The following is an 8,971-nucleotide window of genomic DNA, read 5'->3' on the forward strand; positions in this document are numbered from 1 at the left end:
ATATTGTGAGAAAGGAAATGAGTTTATTTGTCTAGTTCAGAGGTAAGAGGAAGAAGGAATGCTGATCACCTGCATCTTCTATTCCATTTTCTTTTCCCTGTGGATTGTAGCTAATCCGGCTTTCCTTATCAGCATTCACAGGACTCCCAAATCTCCAGCTCCTCTGCTCCTCCTCTCACCTGAGCCCCGATTTCAAGTCCACGGTGTAGCCTGGGGAATACACGTTTTAGTAGGTATCCATGGTGATTTTGGTGCCAGCTTGTAGCCAGGCAACTGCTTCTTGCCTGCAGAGAACACAGGATTTCAAGTGTGAACAAAGTATTGGGTTTTGTTCCTGGCTCAGCACCTGGGAAAGAAGGTAAGCTCAGCAGTTGGTCCTGGCTCCACAGCATTCCAGTCCAGTCTCTGGAATGGTTTCATTAAAAGGATGCCTTAGCATCAGGTCTCTTGGACCATGGGTAATAATGCCTGAGCTGGAATTACATGTTGTCTTTTATTTTTCATTTTATGGTTTTTAAAATAAACATATTTTTATTGATTTCAGAGAGGAAAGGAGAGGGAGAAAATGATAGGAACATCAATGATGAGAATCATTGATTGGCTGCCTTCTGCACACCCCCTACTGGAGATCAAGCCCACAACCAAGGCATATGCCCTTGACTGGAATCGAACCTGGGAACCTTCAGTCAGCAGACCAATGCTCTATCCATTGAACCAAACCAGCTAGGGTACACACTGTCTTGATATTTCTTAGCAAGCTTCTTTGTAGCAAGTGGCGAGATGGTGCCTATAGAAAATAGACAAAGGAACGGTCCCAATCCTGGGAGGATGAGGAATTATAAGACAGAAAGAGGAACTTACCCAGAAAGTAAGATTTTAAACTTTTTTCTTCCCCGTAGTAATAACTAGCTTAGCACTTTTCTTTTTTCAGGGAAAAAGCTTTGAATCATGAATGCTTCCTACAGCTGGCTGCACCACGTGCAGTATTCAAAAAGCAAAAGCTGGCTAATCATAGAGAACCAGCAGCAGCTAAACAGTCCTCTGCTGGCTTCCAAAGGCTTGTAATTGAGTGCAGATGGCCCCGGTGGGATGGGGGAGTGTGTCCCTGCTGACTTCTCTCACCCCAGAGGGCCAAGGCGGGCTCGGGAAGGCTCAGCGCTGATTGTGCCCTCGTGGGGGCAAGAAGCCAGGCTGCCGAGGGGGTCTGGGGAGTCAGGAGGTGTGAGAGCCTGCTGGCCGCCTTCTGCCCAGCCTCTCCAAGGCCACAGGAGCAGGTCTTCGGACAGCAGAGTTTAGATTGGATGAGTCTAGGGTCTCGAGATTGCAGGGGGTCTGGGGTGAAGGAGCGAGTTGCAAGTTGTTTATGACCATCTGCAGAGCCTCACTGGGCAGCCTGCAGGTGGCTGCGAGGTGCCAGGAGCTTCGGGAAGAGGGATGTAGTGGAAATGCATAGACCTCGCCTGTCAGGGAGCATCCTCCAAGGAGGACGGGCCTTCACAGCCAGCCCACCCTTTCCTCCACCCGTCTCCTTCCAGTGTTTCCCAATTTCTCTCTCGTTAGAGGAGGGATCTTCATTACCACGTCTATCCCAGACTTCTCGTTGAAAAAGCTTTTCTGGAAGCCTAGCTAAATAGGGTTCTAAGCAAACTTCAGTCAGCTGTTAATTACAGAGCCAGGGCATTGGGCGTGGCTCCACAGATAACCACAATGGGTGTAGTTTTTGGAAGATGAAAGAGAGAAGAGCTCACTCTTTCCTCTGGGCCTAGACATTCCCTCCCCAGCGAACCCCCCCACATTCAGCTGACAGGAGAAAGTGTGTTTCTTTCTAAACACGATTCCTTCTTCCTACACCGTGTGCTCGAACGAGAGTTGTCCTGTTCCTGGAGCTGAACACGTTCCTATTCTCGCTCCCAAGTTTGCTTTGCGTGTGTTTCCCGTCTACGAGGACTTTCCTTTCTTCACCGTGGGAACGAGTGGCCTCTGTTGGCATTGCGTGTGTTCCAATGTAATCCCAGGGTTTCCCTTACACCTCTGGCCACATTGTCCTTAACTCCTGTGGGAGCTGAGGGCATGAGAAGGAACAGCTCCAGGCTGTGCTCATAACAATGGGCTGGCTGTCTCAACAGTCTCCAGAGGGGTCCTGACTGGTCTGCTTGCCACACGAGGGCTCGTTCCCCTGCACAGGGAAATCTGAGCCTGCTCCTGGTGGGCAGCTCCACCCAGGTGTCACCCTCTGCTGGAGAAACATCTGCGCTTGCTCATCTTCCTGATGGCCCCCCTCAGCGGGAGGGGTGACACATTTCTGGGCTGCTCCTGGCCCAGCTGTCACGTTCTTCAGTCTTGGGCCTCTGCAGCTGGCTGTGACCGGTGGGAATTGGAGCCTCGCTTGCCTGCCGCTTGGCTGACTTGGAAGCTGCACTGATTTCCTGCCAATCTGTCCTCCCAGCTGAGTCACGGCCACAGCTGGCTACCTCTTGCCAACCCAGGGAGTGACACGGAGCCCAGTGTCCTGCAGCCCTTGTCCTCACTGCCCTCTGCAGCCCCTTCATCTGTCAGTTTGACTCCCCACTGGAGGGATGGCCCTGGGCTCACAGCTGGTGTTTGTCCAGATGGTCATTGGTTTCTACTTTGTGCTCATTATCTTTCAAAGCTGGCACTGAGCTTCGGGAAGAGGAATGTAGTGGAAATGCATAGACCCACATCACCACCGACCTATTGCAGGTGCTCCTGGCTACTTCTCAGCTTCCTCATCTTTATCAAGTAGGGAATAATGCCCACTCTGCTGACAGGGATGAGAGAGAGAGAGAGAGCTGTAGTTTGCCTGTGTTCACCTCCTCCTTCCCTCACAGAGCCCTGGATTTTATTAGGGTGGCACAATATGCAGCTAACACATTTCCTAGTCCCCTTGCAATAAGGTGTGGCCAGGGAAGTGTGCACTAACCATTGGGCAGACCTTCAGGGGGGCGCTCCAGCTCGGAGGAGCACCCGCTTCCCTCTTCTTCCCTTTTGCCGCCGAGGCTCCTGAGGACGGAGGCTCTGTGCATAGAAGATGTGGAGCAGAAGGTCAGGAGCCTGGTCTCTGATCACATTCTGGAGCAGCCACGCCGGTCCTACCGGCCTCCCTTTGCCCTCTTATGTGAAATCTAAACCCCTAATCTGTTGAAGCCACGGAGGCCAGGCCTCTGCTGTTAGCAGTCCCTCACTGATACAAACAGACATGGAATCAGAGTCCTGAAGTCCAAAGACTGCCTGTTCTTTCTTCTGTTCTCTGCAGAAACCAACAGGACTGGACTTGAGGATAAATGCCTGGCCACTTAGGGACAGTGGGGAGAGAGTGCTGAGGCCTCTGTGACTTTGCACTATCACCTCTGTCATCTCCAGCCCATACTGGATGCATGAAAATTGGGGAGGACCAGTGTCCTCTCCTAGGCTTTATGGAAACTGATAGGAGCAGAAAAAGAAGTGGCAAGAAAACAGACTTCAACCCTGAAAGCCAGTGACCACCTGTTTTTCAACTCTCCAGGTATATTTCAAAGCAAAATTAGGAAATGGTCTTGTGATCCAATCTGCCACGTGACCCGTGTGCCACCTGTCCAGGCAGTCTCCAGCCTCTGCTTGAGTGCTTTCACGGATGAGGTACTCACTTGGGCTCTTTTCATCAGCTCTGATCGTTAGAGACTTTGTAAAACTTCCACCCATCAGGAAGACCTGGCACGTCTACTGTTATTTTGGATTATTCTTGCTTATAAGCCACATTCTTTTCAAGTGAATAAAAATGAGATTTTGGAGAGAGAAAGTTTCAGAAAGTAGCTGTGGGGATTTTATTCAGCAAATTCCAGTTCTTAAGGATGAAGAAGTTTGATATTTTATGAGTTGCAAACACCAGGTGGCGCTGTGAACAAGAACAGTAGCAGCACTTCCCCTCGCCTCTGGCTGTGCTGGGCTACTGCCGTCCTGGGCTCCGAGCTGCAGAGATCCCTAGCCAACACACAGCAAACGCAGAAATTCAGAAACAGGCACAAACACTTGTGGTATAATTCATTGTTTATATTTATACGTTAATACCTTATAAAAATGATTCCACAGATGGTGCGTTTATTTCAGGAAACAATTTTTGTAGAGCAGTGAACACTGTATTTTAAGAAATGGAAAGTCTCAAGCAGGTGCAGTGTATAATTAAACTCACACATCAATTCTAAAATAGACATTCCTAATACAAGCCCAAAATTACAACTTTGAATAACTTCCTTTGGAGACACCACCAAATTTGTATGGATGAGGCCCAGGCCAAATGGTCCCCTGGCTCCCCGTCACCACGCTGTGGCGACCCCTTTTCTGCAGGGAAGAGATTGGCCACAATGACTTGGAATTCTGGTTGCTCGCCTGAACCTTCCTTCTGGAGGAGTCAGAGATTATCTTGCAGAGACGGAAGTTTTCTCTGTTGGGTACTTTCCTAGCTTCTTATCCATCCACCTCTCCCAGGCCTAGCTTGTTGCTTATTTCCTTCATGAGACTGTCCACTCCTTTACCTACGCTGGGGCCAGATGTCCTAACACCTCCTGCCTCTTTGGTCCTCCTTCGGAGAATAGCATTTGCATGGCCAAAAGACAGCAGGGAGTCATGGGGAAAGATTTATTGAACACCTACTATGGGCCTGGAACCATCCTGGGTGCTTTGCCTACATCATCTCACAACAACCTTAAATGTAGCATCCATCATTATTTTGCAGGAGAAACAGATGCTCAGAGAAATTAGGTAATTCTCCCAAAGTTAAATAGCTAGTAGCCAAGGCCACGCGTCAGGACCAGCGGCCTGGATGGAGAGGAATCGTTGAGGGGGTTTCTCCCTTTCTTGTCTGGTCAGTTCGGTCAGCGCTCAGGCCTTGATTAGGCTCTTCTTGGTATAGTCCTCTCTTTGGAACCTGGTGGCCCAGGCTTTGATCCAAGCTTAACCTTTTACTGAGCGTGTGACCGTGGGCAAGTTGCTGATCTTTGTCTTACCTCAGTTTGCTTATTTGCAAGGTAGAGATAATGATGTCTTTCTTGGAGAGTGGTATTGCTAAGGATGACATGAAACCACCTACATACTTGTAGAGATCATAGGAATTCTCTCCCTTTCCCATGCACACCCATTGATTTGTTCATTCTACAGATATGTGCTGAGCAATGGGTGAGGCAGACATGCTTCTGCCCTCAGAGAGGATGGTGTAGCTGGAACGGGGAGACAGAAAATAAACAGAAGCTAGGCAAAAATGTAATTTCAGGTGGAGCTAAATACTGGAAGAAAATGAAGCAGGGTCAGAGGATGGAGGTCTTTGGCCATCCTGCTTCCTTTGCATGGAATGCCCCATCACCACGTCCAAGCTGTTAACCCGCACTCATCTTTCCGGCCCCCTTCCCATGGTCATCTCTGTGGAATCATCAGTTCATTATCAAACGTAATCATGCCCACCTCTAGATTTTCCCATTGGTTGTCTAAACCTGGTAGTGAGGCTGAGGACCCCACTCTTTCTTATTTGTTGTTACATTCTCCAAACCACTGTCCACCCTCAAGAAAAGCTCCTTGGATAGGCTGAAGAGAAAAGCTGATCCTATCCCCCGAGCAACGCCCCAATGTACTGGTTCGCAAGAGGCAAATCCTCAGGGTGGGCTTGAGGGTGGGGAGAGAAAGGGAAGGGTATCCTGAAACCTCTGCAGGAGCCAAAGGAACAGACTTTCAAACAAATGACCAAATGAAACATCGCACTGTGTGTGAGTGTGTGCATTAGAGGCAGGGATGAAGGCTGACAGAAGGGAAAAACCTGTTTTCTAGCAGGCGGAATAGTGGTCCCCTTTTCTAAAAAGCCCAAGGCTTCCTGAGCCATGCCAATTTTAGAACGTTTTTATTATTTCAAAAAGAAACCCCAGCCCAGCCAGCTTGGCTCAGTGATTAAGCGTTGACCTATAAACCAGGAGGTCATGGTTCAATTCCTGATTAGGGTACATGCCCAGGTTATGGGCTCCATCCCCAATGTGAGGGGCGTGCAGGAGGCAGCCAATCAATGATTCTTTCTTATCATTGATGTTTCTATGTCTCTCTCCCTCTCCCTTCCTCTCTGAAATCAATTAAAAAAAAAAAAAGAAAAAAGAAAAAAAAAGAAACCCCATCTCCTTTAGCTATTAATGCCTTTAGTACCACACCCCAACCATTACCGTAGCTTTAAGCAATCACTAATCTACTTTCTGTAGATTTACTTGTTCTGGATGTTTCATATGAAATGAAAAAAAAATCATATAGTATGTGGTCTTTTATGACTGGCTTCTTTCACGTAGCATACTGTTTTCAAGATGCTTCTATATTATAGCTTGTCAGTACTTCATTCCTTTTGTGGCCGAATATCTATTCATCAGTTGATAGAAATTTGAATTGTTTCTACCTTTCGGCTATTATGAATAGTGCTGCTATAAGCATTGTACAAGCTTATGTGTGAACATATGTATGCTTTTATTTCTCTGGGGCGTATACCTAGGAATGGAATTGTAGAGTCGTGGTAACTCTATGCTTATTTTCACATTTCTGATATCATCTGAGGGTTCTGATTTCTCTACATCCTCACCAACACTTGTTATCTGAATTGTTTATTCTAGCCAACCTAGTGGATGTGAAGTGATATGTCATTAGTGGTTTTGATTGGAATTTCAATGTTTTTTATTGGTATATATATTTTGTTTTATGCTCACAACTACTTTATTAGGTAGGTGGATTATTACCTCCATTTTACAGATGAGAAGAATGAGGCACAGAGAGGTGAAGTGACTTACTAAGGTGCACAGCGGGTGAGGGTTAGACTAGGACAAAATCTCTATCAGTCAGCTTTCTTTTTTTGTTTTGTTTATTTTTTTAAAAATATATTTTATTGATTTTTTTTTTACAGAGAGGGAGAGGGATAGAGAGTTAGAAACATCAATGAGAGAGAAACATTGATCAGCTGCCTCCTGCACACCCCCAACTGGGGCTGTGGCAGCAACCAAGGTACATGCCCTTGACCGGAATCGAACCTGGGACCCTTCAGTCCACAGGCCGACCCTCTATCCATTGAGCCAAACCGGTTAGGGCTATCAGTCGGCTTTCATGCCCCTAAGTAGTCCACCATGTTGCCTTTGCATGAAGAGCAAGAGGATTGGGGACAACAGGCAGAGTGGCCAAAGGACTTTCAAGGAGAGGAATATCTACTGCTCGACTTAAAATAGTTTATGTTGCTGCATATAAATTTCCTTCATCTCCATGTGTGAATGGTTAGTTTGCGGAAAGAGAGCCCAGTTCTTTCATCTTTGAGTTAAAACCAGGGTGAAAATAAAGGAACAGCCATAAGATGTAGGGCAGAGAATAAGAACTCAGCAGGGGCAGAAAGTTGGAGCCAGCGCTGAAGCAGATCATGGCTCCCTTAATAATTCACAGAAATTTGCAAGAGGGCTCTAGCTTAATCCAGACACTTCAAACAAACCTTATCTGGATCTGAAGGGAACAGGAGACCCCAGCTGGGTTCATTTATGGAATCGTTTAACAGAAGTATGGACAGATTTGTCTCCACCTTCTCCCCACTCCACCCCCAGCCAATTCTTGGCCTCTTATCCAAATGAACATGTGGTGCCAAAGCCGCTCTTTCCTCTGCTCCCTTTGTGTTAACACTGAACACACGGGCCTTTGTTTCTGACCTTGAAGAGACTGTAAAGTCAGCGTCAGTCTCCAAAATCTTTCTCAAAGATGGGCCTATAAGAATTCAGAGGGGTTAGAGGACACCCCATATAGAAGCTTTCTTCCCTCAAACTCACCCCAAGAATCTTTTTTTAAAAAATATTTTTATTGATTTCAGAGAGCAAGGGACAGGGAGTGAGAGAGAGAAACATCAGTGATGAGAAAGAATCATTGATCGGCTGCCTCCTGCACACCTCCCATTGGGGATCAAGCCTGCAACCTGGGCATGTGCCCTGACCAGGAATGGAACCGTGACCTCCTGGTTCATAGGTCAACACTCAGCCACTGAGCCATGCTGGCTGGACCCAGGAATCTTTTTGCTCCAACAGCTCCCACCCCAAACCTACACACACACACACACACACACACACACTCCTCCTGGTTCACCGCCAGACTGCCCGATGATTCTCTCTGATATGAGAAACCAAGGTAACAAGAAGGAGGAAGGAATGAGTCTGAATCAGGTGTATTTTCTGTATCTCCATCCTGCATCCCCGGCATCTGTCTGCTGATTTATCAAGAAGACGGGCGATGGTTTAGGAATGATGGACGGTCCTCTGAGGAAGCAGTGCCAGAAGCGTGATGAGCAGAAATGCTGAACAAGATGCTGGCTGGAGGGGAAATCTGTCTCCCAGGCCGATTAGTTTGGGTGGGAGCCCAGAGAGGCAGAAACTTGTTACAGCTCCACTCATCTTCCTTGCTAAGTTTTTCCCCCCTGGATCCCGGAAAAAAATGAGATTAACCTCAGAGCTCAAGGTGGCTAACTGGTCTGAGCATACCACAGCAGTGTCTCAAGGCAGATGACTAACTAACAAATGCATATGATTCATCTCCCCATTTGGTCTGTAAGACACGTAAGGACAGAACTATGATCTTTTTTCTGTAATTGCTGGAGTAACCAGTATAACACTGGACCCAAAAGGTCACAGAGCAACTTGCCAAAGTGAATTGACTTCAAAGTAGAAATGAACTTTCATTTTTTATTTTCCTTATTTTTATTTTATTTTTTTCTGAACTTTCATTTAAAAATACGTTTTTATTTATTTTAGAGAGGAAGGGGGAGGGAGAGAGAGAGAGAAACATCAGTGATGAGAGAGAATCATTGATCGGCTGACTCCCACACACCCTACACTGGGGATCAAGCCCGCACCACAGGGAACTGAACTGTGACCTTCTGGTTCGTAAGGCAGTGCTCAACCACCGAGCCACGCCAGCCGGGCTCTCTTTCATTTTTAAA

This window comes from Plecotus auritus, assembly GCF_963455305.1.
Source record: "Plecotus auritus genome assembly, chromosome: 12".
In the NCBI taxonomy this organism is placed as follows: Eukaryota; Metazoa; Chordata; class Mammalia; order Chiroptera; family Vespertilionidae; genus Plecotus; species Plecotus auritus.